Genomic DNA, 13697 nt, shown 5'->3' with positions numbered 1-13697 from the left:
CCAAGAGAGCCACGTATGTAATTTTTAAATTTCTGGTAGTCATATTAGAAAAAACAAACAGATACAATTAATTTCAAAATAGTTTATTTCACCCAACAGATCCAAAATCTTATCACTTGAACACGTCATCAATGACTTTGAAATCCATCTCAACTCAGACTAGCCACAGCCACACTTCACGTCCCAGCATCCACAGACAGCTAGTGCTAGGTATTGGAAAATGTAATTCTTGAAGATCATATTGCCATGTCCAAAGGAAAGAAATTTCCTGAAGAACTTCTTACCTCGTTTTATTTTAGGAAACTACCGTTATTATCTGGGTTGACTGTGTTTCTGCATGGAAGGTTTTTACCAGATATAGACAGGAGTTCTAAGAAATTCCTATATAAGGTACATGCCTTCTACCTCCAAAAACTATAATTACCTCCTTAAATTCTAGACAAAATGAACACTCATTAATTGGGTTTTATGTTAGCTCATTTTTAACTTAAGGTTCCTGCCCTTTGCTCTGATTCACAGTTTAACAATAAATGATGAGAGTTCCCTGGGAACTCTATATATAGTTTTAAGAATCTGTTTCATTAAGGAATTACTCCATCTGAAGGAAATTTATTGACACTTACCTCATTTTCCCTTTTTCTCTTTGTGAGTGACACCTATGATTTTCAAAGACAAATGGCCAAGTATAAGAGCCTTTCTGTATCACCAGAGCCTTGAGCTGATGCTGTGATTACAGCTTCCCCAGGCTAGTTTCAACCATCCACCTTCCCGCAGCAATGGGTGTGCTGGGAGGGTGTGGCACAGCGCCCCCCAGAGGATCCAAAAGAAACAGCGTAAAATGCTACTCCCCACAAACCTACCAAATATAAAAAGTTCAAGCTGGAACTGTCCCAGTCTATCCAGATCCCCAAATTCTGAACACTTAAATCCCTTTTCATTATCATAGAATTCTTTTGTCTCCAAGTACATGTCTAATGACTGTCCAAAAAATGCAAAACTCTCATAATCAAATGCAACTGAAGCATCACAAAATGAAAAGCCTAAATATTGCATGTAGGCCTCCATGGCATGGCTCATTTTCTCATTTCCTTAATAAAATATATTTTTAAATAACTTTCTACTCACATATTTACAATACCAAGTAAAAATATAACATTTTGATTTTTGAAGTTATATAGGTAGAGGTGTGTGTGTGTGTGTGTGTATGTGTGTGTGTGTGTGTGTGTGTGTGTGTGCATAAAACGTAATCCTGAAATATACAAAAACATACAACATAAAATTAAGGAAATATTTCTAACCCCTAATACTATTTCTCTTGTAATACTTAGCCTTGCATTCATAAAGCTGATCTGAATATTAGTGCTACATCCAACTGAGGTATCCATGACACCTCCAAAATAGACACAAGCAATAAATAAGACCAAAATCCTTTCAGATTATTCAAGTGACTCTGGAAAATAGTATTACAAGGTAATCTCTAATACTGAGGATTTGTAGCCATACATCAAGTACCAACTGAAACAGCTCTTCAGAATGAAATTTCCTAAAATGATTAAAGTAAAATGTGAAACCTCACAGTTTACATGAGACAAGAAACATTTGGCTGCAAATGGTTTTCTAATTTTGCTAATTAAAAATTATCCCATTTTCACTTTGGATTCATCATGTAACAGAAACAGGAATAACCTTACCATGCCAGAAACACAAGCAAATGATTAAAGTTCTACTCTCAAAAAAATCGATAAAAGTTGGCAAAACATTTCATTAGGCTACAAATCAAAATCTGTCTGTCCTTGACATCTTTTTAATGTCTTCCAGATCCCACATCAACTCTTTTAATCATTCACTGAATCACTCAGAAATTAAAATGTTAAAATACTACTCATCTTGGACATCTAGAAAAGTCTTCTGATATCTCATGACCTCAGGCCTCTCCTCATGTGCAATGGACCCATAATACCACCAATGGATTTATGTAAAGCATTCAGTAAATCTCACAGTGAGAAAAAAAAATTCCCAGAATCATGCCTTCATCAATAAATCTGCTACATGTGAAGAATATAAATAAATATCAAATAGGGGCCACCGTGAACTGTCTCTTCTTAAGTTTGCCAAGTGGAAATGGATACAACTCTGATTAAAAATAAAATTACTTTTAAGTTTCCAAGGTGTTACCAACAAAATATGCTTAAAAAAAAAAGAAGAATGCGAGTGGCAAGGAGGTTGACTGATGAACACGTATTTCTCTGTAAAGCTAATGAAGGCAATGTTTACAGTGCACACTTAACTTATTTATGCTTCCCCTCTCTGAGCCCTCCATGTGCCATGGGAGTCAGTGTGCGTTAATGGCACAGGAAACCAGAGAACCGTCCAACTGCGAGTTACAGCAGTCACTGTGTCAGTGGAAACAATGAATCACAGACATTCAACCTGGGACGAGTCGTGGCAGTGCCTTACATGTGTCACCAATGTGTCATGTGACATGGCTGTTGCCATGGTGAGGCTCCATGTTCAAGAAATGTGTTAAATCTCATAGACGGCACCCAGCCATCCCTCAAAGTTACCCATGCCCATGAATATATTTTGAGATCTTTCTCTGCCATAACATAGTGATTGGCTTCCTCTCTGGGAGCCTTGTTGTGAGGAGGAGGTTGGAAAGTCACTTGGGCAAAGCTAAAAGAAAATGAAGTATAACACTATAGGGTCTGTATGTGGGGGGCTCCAGCACACTGAGAAGAGAAGGATCTTTAAAAATAATTCTTTTCAATGGTTTCAATGGAACAAAAGTAATCTATCCCCAAAAAGGGAGGTAATTTTTTTATGTTACATGTAAAATTCCCATGCATTAAAACAAGAGATAGGGCAAAAGGAACCAGAAACTACATAATTTCTTAAGTAGAATAGAAAACTTACATGGATTAGGGATATAAGGACAAGTGATCCTGGTCATGTTTAGCAAAAAAAAAAAATCCCCTTGGGCTTTTCTTACTAAAGTCTCCAAATTTACCCTAGCACTGCTTCCATCATCTAAATATAGAAATAAAAATCCTAACAGACTCAAACAACTTTGAGCTGGAAATAATCTACTGCAAGTAAAGGACTGAGCAGAGTATCTGGCACATGGGGGCACAGAGTTGGTTGTCACTGCTGTCACTAGAACCATAGCATTACTATCTCTTCTGCAGAGCTACCTGGCTGGGAGCAAAGAGCAGCCTATCCCAGCATTCGAGTTTAAAGGGCAGATTTTTTATTCTTTAGCACCAATTTCCTTAAGTGCCAGCACCATCCCACAGTTAGAATTGAAGAAGTTAAGAGAAGTCAAAATGCTTCCCTTCCAAATAATAAAGACAATTTTGCCAAAAAGAGATACATTTAAGTAAATTATATACAAAGTAGACACATACAGAAAACATGCCTCTGTGGTGACTGTTCTGTGAAAACCCACCAGAATGGTTACAGGACACCTAAGACCAAACAAGAGAGGACGGAGGAAGGAAAAGGGCTTTTTAGTCTGCAGAAGACTCAAGAAGGACCGCAGACTATCAGAAAGGAACTGATGGGCTGTTAGGCACAGATGGGTTTTGTACAATTCCCAGGCACCAAACTAAGTTATGAAATGGGAAGCCTGTGGGGGACAAATTTTAGTCCAGTTTAAGAAAGAACTTCCTCATCCTAAAGGTTGGTCAAAGATCAAACAGGCTTCCTCAAAGACAGAAGTGTACCCTCCAGGAGTTGTTCAAATAGTGGATGTTCCCGGGGTAGCAATACAGTTTCAAAGATGTAGGCACAAGATGCCCTGAGACAGCAATAAGCATCACTATTTCTTTGAACATTGATGCCTAGGAGTCTTTGAATGTGTCTGATGTACATCACTAAGATACAGAGATGCACATGTATACACATAAAAGCTCACATCCTGGGACACTCTAGAGAAAGAATGGCAGATACGTGGTAATGGTCTCACACCACATATTTTTTAGGGCAAACTGAAAATTTGCTGTGTGCAACTCTTTTGTAATACTTTCTGTGTACTGACTCATATAATCCCACAATCATCTATGAGTTAGGTTCTATTATTCTTTACATTTTAAAGGTGAGGACACTAAGGCGCAGAGAAAGATAATTTACCAGCGATTATGCTGTTAGTAAGTAGCAGGGCCAGGATTCAAACCCAAGTTGTCTAGCCAACATCCTGTGTTCTTAATCACCACATTTAGCTCTTTATTACACATTAAAGATTCTACGTCTTGCCCCTGGGTTTGGAATACATTTATTTTTCATTTAACAACAACCAGAAAGATAAACTAACCATTTGCAAGGTTTTCAACATAATTCTACCTTTGTTGTATTCTCTCTCCCACTTCCTACCTTTTTTTATTACAACGGACATTTGTGTGAAAACATACTTGCTTCTTAGGGTTTTCATCTCTTCTAGAAGTTTATTTTCTAACTGTAGTAACAATACCTTGGCTCAGAAACTATGCCTTGCTGAAAAGCAGAAACTCTTTCTCTTTTACGTCTTCATCAGTTTCCACGTGATACTTGATAAAGAAATATTCCTCCAGATTGTTCTCCTATACATTTGTCGAAAATCATTCTTTTCATTTCTTTTCCCTGATTGTGTTTTTCCTACTCGCTGGTGTGTTATATCCTGGCCTCTATTTTATGAAAACCCCCACTTCACAGTCTCTTCCCTATGGTGTCCCTGTGCCCAAGGTATAAGATCAAAGTCGTCAGGGCAAAGAGGAGAGAGGACTTCAGTTTCAGGCATCTTCTCTCCAGAACACACACGCTCACTTCTGACCAAGCTTGTCCTCCGGAGATTTTCTTACAGAGAATCAAATGACACACATTACCCGTCTCTACTCTTCCCTCGTGATAAAACGGACATTTAGAAGATAGTTTCCCACTTTAATCATTCAATACCCCTTCTAAGACTTTTGTTGTGCCCAAGAACCATATACAATAATCCTTAAATTTTTTCCCTAAACCTCTCAATCCTATTAAATGCTGCATTTAAGCAAAATTGACCTGAGACCCAGACTTGATGTGCTAAAACACTTCTGCTCATATTAAACGTATTATTGTATGTTAAAAGGAATACCTCACTCTTAATTTTCAAAAATGTTCATTTTATTTCTTACAAAATTCCTCTTAAATTCCACAGGTGAGGTATACAACAACATGTGGCAGAAAACACCAGTACTGAAGAGACTATAGCTCTCATGTCACTTTCAAAGTTTCCTTTTCTTCTTTGACCTTTTTTCCTTCCACTTCACTTTTACTCCAAGCCTCACTTATACTTCTAGTTTGTTATTTTTCTCTTCTTTTAAATAAAGGAAGAATGTGGGGAACCCTCACTGAATTTCACTCTGAATCAATAAATAATCCAGTCACACAGATCAGCCTGTCTTTAAGATGAGATTTAAACAGAAGATGATGACATTATCTCATCAGAAAGAGAGAAGCAAGTGATCAAGCCGCAGCTCAGAGAGCTGGAACAAAGAACTGAATCCTCACCATCATTTCTTGCTGTGTCTTCCTTAGACGGCTCCGTGAACGACAGCCCCTCAGATGAAATCACCTTGTCACCCATGAGCCAAGGACAGTTTCAACACACTTAAAGGGTTGGGAAAAAATTGAAGTATTGCTACTACTTAGCGTCAAGTAGAAATCACACGAAATTCAAATTTCAGTGTCTGTAAATAAATTTTATTGGAAACACAGCCACACCCATTGGTTTACATATTGACTGTGGCTGCTTTTACCCTCCAGCAACAGAGGCAAGCACTTTAATAGGCCAGGCAGCCCCCAAAGCCTGTAATATTTACTACCTGGCTCAGGAAGAGTTTGCTGATCCCTTATATCGACAGACACGTCAAATTACCTTTCTGCCATCACATACATAAACAATTCTCTTTCTAGTTACAAAAGTTTAAAAGAACACCACCACCACAGTAGTAGAAAGAAGAGCATAAGGAGTCTCCATATATTTGGGACCAGAATCAGATAAAAAGCTCTTTCTGCAACCAGAGCACTAACTAGAAGAACAGACACCCATGATCAGTACCCGCAGGCCTTATGTCCCACCACCTAATTTCTCATGCAACTCTGATGGCTATTAACCATCGGAGGAGTAAACTATCCTGATACCTTTTTAAAGCAGCAACATTATTAACAATTAAAAAGCTGCCACCCCACATGCACAATAACTTCCTTGTATTTTAATATGCATATCCATAGTCTGATTATAACAGCATGGAGAGATTGACAGGAAATGGCTGAGTGTAATGGCTCCAAAGGAGACACCACATTGATCAGTAAATAATACACGTTTTTGAAACTGTCTAACTGCATATTTACACTTGTCAACTCTCATACGCTTTGGTGACAGAATTCTTTTTCAAACATCCATGCAAAAAAACTAATACTGATTTTTAAAATGTTTTTAATATTACAAAAAAACATTTCTAGGACATATTCGACTTCAATTACATCCGACAAATAGTGCCACCTGGAGCACTAATTGCTACATCCTTAATATTCCCAGTTATGTCACGGTATTTGCAAATGTCTCAAAAAAGTTAAAACATAGTTGCAAGTAATGTAGCTCGCGTGCTCACAAGGCGCCAAGCATTACATCAGGACTTTGAACAGCCAGCAAGGTAGATGCTACCACTGCCACCATTGGGCAGATAAGGAAACCGAGGCTTGGAAAGCAGAGATGACTTGGTCAAGGCCACACTACTACTGAGCCCTGACCTAGGACCTCAGGCTATCCACTCTCACTTCAGAGACTAAGCTCTGCTTAACCAAGCACTGGGCCTTAAATAAATCTGTATTTAAAGGCTCCCCAGGAAGCCCTTGGGTCAGACTTTGAAAAGTGGGGCCCCAAGGAGTCAGAGGTAGAGGGGAAGAAGTCTAATGAGCCCTGGGGTCAGTTCCCTTCTACTCCCTTCCAAGATCTGCCTGCCCACCAGAGAGGATCAGAGAGAAAATCTCCAACAGGTATCACCACCCCTGGCATGTCACATACCCTCAATTATGACAGCTAGTCAACTACTGTTGTGTTTTATAGGTTAGTCAGAGAATGCTTGTATGCCAGGTAAAGGCATTTTATCTATGCTGTCCAGAAAACCACTTCAACTCTCAGCTGGTTAGGTTAGCATCTCCTTGCCCTAAGACTCCTTATGAATTAAATTCCACCAGCAGCTGAGGGCTGACCAAGCTGGGGAGGAGGGCAGGGGAGCAGGGAGCTGGTTCTCGGTGGTGACAGGCTTATCAACCACTCGACTAGGTAATGAGGCAGACAAGCCCTTGAAAACCCCGACCCCACATATACTCTTTTTTTAATTATTATAAAAGTGGTTATATAAAGAAATAGAGAAAATAGTATAATGAACGCCCAACACCCAGATTCTAGACTATCAAGCTTCTGCTCCATTCACCCGTACCCAGTCCAATGTGCAACTCTAAAAAATGAGAAAAATCCCCTGAATCATAATAGCAATCAATTATAATTACAATTGCTGCCCTCCTCAATAAGCTGACGGAGTGGCAGGCTTGGCCTTCCCACTGCCCGGCGCTCACCCTGGGCGCACAAGTCCAGGGTTTTCCCTCCCTGTGCCCCTTCTCTGAAGAAGCTGGCCCGCTGGTCCTGTGTGGTCTGCTCACAGGGCATCAAGGAAGAAAACTCACGTGCTGAGATCTTAGCAACTCTCTGAGCTGCCACCACCAGAAGCATCTTTGTTTTAAAGGATGATGGAAGGAAGTGTGCAATTCTGAGCCCAAACGCATAATTCTGGGAGACTTTAGACTGAGGATGAAGCCAGTAGGTAAGGAAGAGTTCTGAAAAAAATTCTTGGAAGAAGTTATTCCCTTTTATATCACTGGTTCTATAAAAATCCTGTCTGTAGATTAAGCTGCAGTTTTAAATGAGTTGGATTCCATTTCTTCCATAAAGACAAACTATAAGCTATGAAATCCTCCCTGCCTAAATCAAATAAAAGGGCCTGAAGGAACCAAGGAATCTACTCGAAGCTGGGGAGGTGGCACGCCCTCATGGTTAAAACACAGGATTTGAAACTGGGCCAACGTGAAGTAAACCCCACTTATCAAATGCTGTGTGATCCTGAGCAGGAGACATACCCACAAAACTTCTGATTTCTCAACAATGCAGCCTAAATAATAATATCGACAACACAAAAACACAGTTGGGATTAAATGAGATTAACTGGTGTGATTTCTACGCCACCATAGGAAAGATAAACGCCTGATGAAGTCCTGCTAGAGTGATCTGTTAAGAATACTACTACAATCTCATGGAACGCAAGGAGGTATAAAAAGAGATTCCAACTCGTAAGACTGTTCCAATCAACTGGGTGGAGCTCCACTGTGTAGAGAGAACCCAAGGGCCACCATGAGAACAGACTGCGGGGAGGGCCGATGGTCAGGAACAGACCGCTGAATTTGTTCTCACTGACCGAAGCCGACTGTTTCATCCTGTGGGTATGAGCTAAGAGGTGAGCAATTCACCTGTCCACCCACAATCACTTTCCAGAAATCTGGTTACTATGATCAACACAAATAACCAAACAATAGGTTGAAATGAAGTTAAAATGTACATTAACTAAATGTGTTGAAAGGCACTACTTGCTCATTTTTCTTCAAGAAGGAATTATGATGATGGCAGTTCTCAACAGGATAGCTCGGCAGTCTACATATAAAGGGAATGGAAAGTTCCCTTTCTTAGCCTCTGTGCCTTATTTGAACCAAGTTAACAGAAAACAGAATATTTTCAGAAACAACATGCAATGTAGTTTAAGTTCCTAGAATTTTACATCACGGAAGATATCATTTGAAATATAATAGCTAAAATGCCTTCCTCCCTGGTACAGCTTGCTTCAGGGTATTGATAAAAAACTAAGATTAATATGCAAAAAGCAATTGCAGGAAGCTTGCCCTATGCTGGTCAGCACCTGGTACGTGTGTGTGCCCCTCCCTTTGAGAAGAAACTGTACTTTGCAGAGTGAAAGTCTGGGTTTACTTCTCACCTCACCACTTCCTTGCTGTGTTTGAGCCTCAGCTGATGCACAGGTAACAAGAGGGTGTAAATTATCTCTTTCTTGACTTTTCCAAAGTTACAGACATTGAAAAACAACAAAAACAACAACAGAAATAGAAAGTTTCACGCACGTAACACCAAAATCAGATGAGGGGTACAAAATAAAGTACCGGAGCAATCGTACAATTGTGGCATTCACGTGATGTCAAAAACCTAATCGGCACCCAACCAGATAACTGCCAAAATTGTGCAGGCGTAATATTCTCTAGTATGATAAACATGTACTATCTCATCACTGGGCGTCAGACCTCAGGGTAAGTATTGGGTCTACAAGGAAAAGCTACAAAGACTGGTCGATAGCTACTCGATTGACATAATTCTGCCCATACTCCTGTAAATGGTGAGTTTGTAAGCTTGTCTACAAAACTTTAAGTGGCATAATTCTGAGGTCACACCCACACTGGTGCAGAAGAGAGAATGTGATCAATTAGTGATGTCTGCCAGGGGCACAGGAATGGGCAGGGGTCAGGGGGAATGCAAGATCAAAAAGGTGTCAAGAAGGTTTGCCACCCTAATTTAGGTAGAGGGTTTGAATCCTTGTGTAGCTGTCATGTGAACAGAAGCCTGCCCAATACATTAAAAGTTTACTCTGTAGTGAATTGTATGTCCAGAAAAATGTGTGCATAATCCCATAAGGGGCTTAGAGAGGAATGGAAAATATCTGTAATATAAATGCAGATTACCTTTATTACAAAATTGGATCATATTCTCATTCCTAGACTAATTTCCTATATCATAAAACCTATATTCAATTTTATAAATAGCATACACCAAGAATCATAAATTCAGTTAATGCAGAAATTTAACAGAATTTTTTTAATAAAAGTGAGGAAAGGCTGTTTTAGAGCAAGTATCTGAAAGGACAGAAAGGGTTCTTTCTTTGAAGATATGTTTTTCCCTCTGACTCTACCTCCTTGGGGACATAACTAGAGAAGAAATAAATTTCACAGCTAATATATACGAAGTAACAAGTTTAACATTATCCAATGAATTTATATCTACCTGCACCATATAAATTTATCTCACATAAACTGTCACCTCCAACAGAATTCATTAAAACAATGTTATAGCTTCTGAATTAAATGCAATCTTCTAATTGGAATTTAATCTTACAATAGAAGTTGGTGGATTTCCTTTTTTAATTGACAAACGGAATAATTCATTAGTTTGTCTTACTGTTCTGTCTGAAGAATTTAAAAGTAAATTTCATACAGGGATTGGCTCGGGCACCGGCACCGCTGTGAGGTGTTGGTGGGGGTGTGGGGGGCGGGGAGGCTCTTTCCACCTTCAGACCTCCTCCTGCTGCTTATGGGCAGGAAAAGGATGGACACTCTGCTCCCACCATCCTGAATTACTACATTACTAATATATTCCATTACTGCCACGTAAATGTCATCTTAATTTCTGATCTTCATCAAGCAGACAATGTTTCCACCTTGGCCCCTAGCCAATTAGCTACATGGAAAATATTCAGCCAATTACATTACTTCTATTAGGTTAGGGGCTGGAGAGAAAGGCAAAATAAATGCCTCAAAAATCCTTCAGAGATAAAATGTAAGTTGACACTGTCTTCCACGCTGGAGCCCAAATTATACAATCTGATAGGCAGCTGCCAGCACTCATAACTTATTAAATCTAGCCCCTCTTGATGGCATTGAGCAGAGATCTGTATTTTCACCAATATTAGGTTCATTGTGTTACAAAAGAGGCCAAAATGCTTAAGCTCATTTGTGCCAGCTTATAAAACACATTATGTAGCTTATTAAGTTGTTAAAATTACTTTTCAAAGTCAAAATTTCGGGGACTAGAAATTTAAGCACAACAAAGTGGCTTGGCCCACAGACAGGTTCCAGCACAAGGTACCTCAGAAAAGGGGCCCATCAGCTGGCTTTCCTGCCCCAAAACACCTACTACCCGTCCCCACCTTTTCTCAGAAGCTGCACCATGACCATCATCCACCCCAAAACCAATGACAAAAAAAAATCCACATGCTCAAGTTGTATGAAAAAGAAAGGAACCCCCACCCAAAAAATATCCCATGATCAACTCCTCAGTGAGGAGAGATTTTCCCTCTTCCCAGTAGGGTTAAACGCCTGGAATTTGATTATGAGAAAGATTTAAAAAAAGGAAAAACAACTGGTGACAAAACAATGTCATGATGCTGACGCTCCTACACCAGCAAGGGCTGATTTGTTGGTCGGGACAGGGCAACACCAGGCACAGACTGACTGGCAAGCCAGCATGTTTGCTACCCACAGCCAACGCTTCTCAGGAAAACTCTATGCAAAGCCAGACAGTTATTATCACATTTATTAATAACACTGTGGCTAACTGCCTATTAAATATGCAACAGACTCAGCCACTCTTCACTGTTGGGCCTCGTGATGTGCATCAGATAGGTGCCCATGTCAAATAAAGCTTCAAGCCGGGAGAATAGGAGCCAACTCTGATTCCCTGCGGGCAAGTGGCGGCATGAAAGACCACATCACGGAACAGAGACCTCAAGGGTTCAGCCCTTCTTTCTCTGTGTCCTGCCCCTACGTTAATTAATCATGAAGGCACGGTTATCACCAACATAGAGCACATTACCCATTTCCTGACCTTAAGTTTTTGTTAGAATGCTCTGTTTGTGCAAACTTTTTCTCAGATGGTTTCATTTCCTTGCATTTGACTGTGGCGATTTCTTGTTCTGGCTGCTACCATTGAAACTGTGATCCTGTCCCACCGTGAGGACAGTTCCATGAAACAGTTTGCTCAGAAACAGAATTTACCTCAGGCCTTTTGAAGACTCCAAATTACCAGCTGCAACAATTAATTTGGTGCTTCGTTAGGTTACTCAATAAACTGCAAAGTTCTAAAAGCCATAGCACTACGAATATGTTTTTGACAATAGAGAGACTAACTTGCTATCAGATACGCACCACACGGAAAGTCGGGTTATTACATCCTGGAGGAAGAGAATTAGCTCATTGAGCAAACCAGGAGGCGTGCTTTGAGGAAAAACGGAAGACAGAAAATCGAAATACACACTCCGGCTCGTCGGATTTCAGGGACCTCTACTTCCTACTAAACATGTGGTGCAGAGAAGTTTATTACAATATAATAAATATAAAGCACGTCATCATTTATACAAAACTGGAATTCAACTGGGCCTAAAGTACATTCTATCAATTCAAAAGAGATATCGTTTTCATCACAGCTCTTCAGATTGATTTTTCAAGTAGCAGGCCAATGAAATTAATGAATAAAATGAGCCTAGTCTTCAATAAATCCATTCATGTGGTTTTGCTAAATTTCATACATCAATTTTATGATATAGGGATTGAGTCAGACACTCAATTCTGAAGACAGAGTTGACAGGTAACCTCAAACCTGAGGCTGTTGCTCTTCTGATACTTCACAATTCCAACCACCATATGAATTCTCGTGTGTGTATGAGATAGACCCAGGCTTTGTTCTCAGCTCTACCTGGATCCCCGAAGATAAAATTTTTCATGATACACGCTATCTGCTCATGCATCAACAGACCATTCACACAAGTCTATTGTGGTTGTGCAGCGGTGGAAGAACCTCAGCTGAACTGAAGGAGCCAAAGGTCTTGCCCAGCCAAGACCACCCAGTAAGATGATCACAGATGGCTAAGAGCTCTTTAACCATGATTCCATTAACCATTTCTTCCCACTGTGGATAATACCCTTGCCTTATGTGCTACTGTTTGCTATTTGCCTTATTTCTCAACAATGAAAGAAAGGATACTGTAAGGAGGATGGAGACTTTATTTGTCATCTGTCTGAGACTGCAACAGAATGGAATGACAACGAGCCTAAGTGGAAGTAAATTTTAAGCCCACAGCATTTGAGGATCCCTCTGGTGTCTATTATTCAGGCAGGTGCTACATTAGAGTTCTTTTTTTCTAAGTCTATGAAAGCGGAAGGAGGGCTAAATGACCTCTGTAAAATCTTGAAAAATTTGGCCCAAATAGCTGCGTGTATAACAATGTCTTCAAGAGAGACTTATCATTAGAAAAGGTTTACTCAGCCACACAGGCTGGATGTCTCAGTTGCTACAACTGAGGGCCAAAGAACTAGGCTTCAGTTCTCACCAAGCCCAGAGACTTAGACATCTCAACTGGACTCCACGAGCTTGAGCCACACTCCATCTATAAAATGAGGGTGTTTTAAATAGACAAGTCCAGGGCTTTGTTAGTAGAATGACTCACATGTGGGTCATTCTAACCTACCTACTGTATTTAAAAACAGGAAATCAAAACACAGACTAACTTGCCCCACATCAGGTAACTATCAGGTCTTTCCATTTCTAATATACTGTTCTTTCTCCTTCACAACACTTCCCTCTGTTAAATAGAATCTCTTGTAAATACAATTCCACTAGGACAGATGAGATGAGTTTACGCCAGTGGTACTTATCATTCAGCATCAAGAAATGCAAAACCTGAAACAAAATGTCTCCTTACAAAGTGCGCCTCCTTCTATGACAAAGCACCACTGAATGATGTCAGAGTTTTTGCCTAAAACATTTCAGAAGCCCCAACCAATTATGATCTATGAAAAGG

At 39.9% G+C, this 13697-nt stretch overlaps 1 protein-coding gene across 5 annotated transcripts in view; it reads right to left on the bottom strand.

Moving 5' to 3' along the window:
- Positions 1–13697, bottom strand: part of FOXP1 (forkhead box P1) — a 568729-nt gene that overhangs the window by 462374 nt on the left and 92658 nt on the right. The gene's annotated exons all lie outside the window — the stretch shown is intronic.

The sequence above is a fragment of the Manis pentadactyla genome, chromosome 1 (genome assembly GCF_030020395.1).
Source record: "Manis pentadactyla isolate mManPen7 chromosome 1, mManPen7.hap1, whole genome shotgun sequence".
Taxonomy (NCBI): domain Eukaryota; kingdom Metazoa; phylum Chordata; class Mammalia; order Pholidota; family Manidae; genus Manis; species Manis pentadactyla.
Note: the sequence above shows the minus strand (reverse complement) of the source record. Positions and strands in the feature narration are given on the sequence as shown.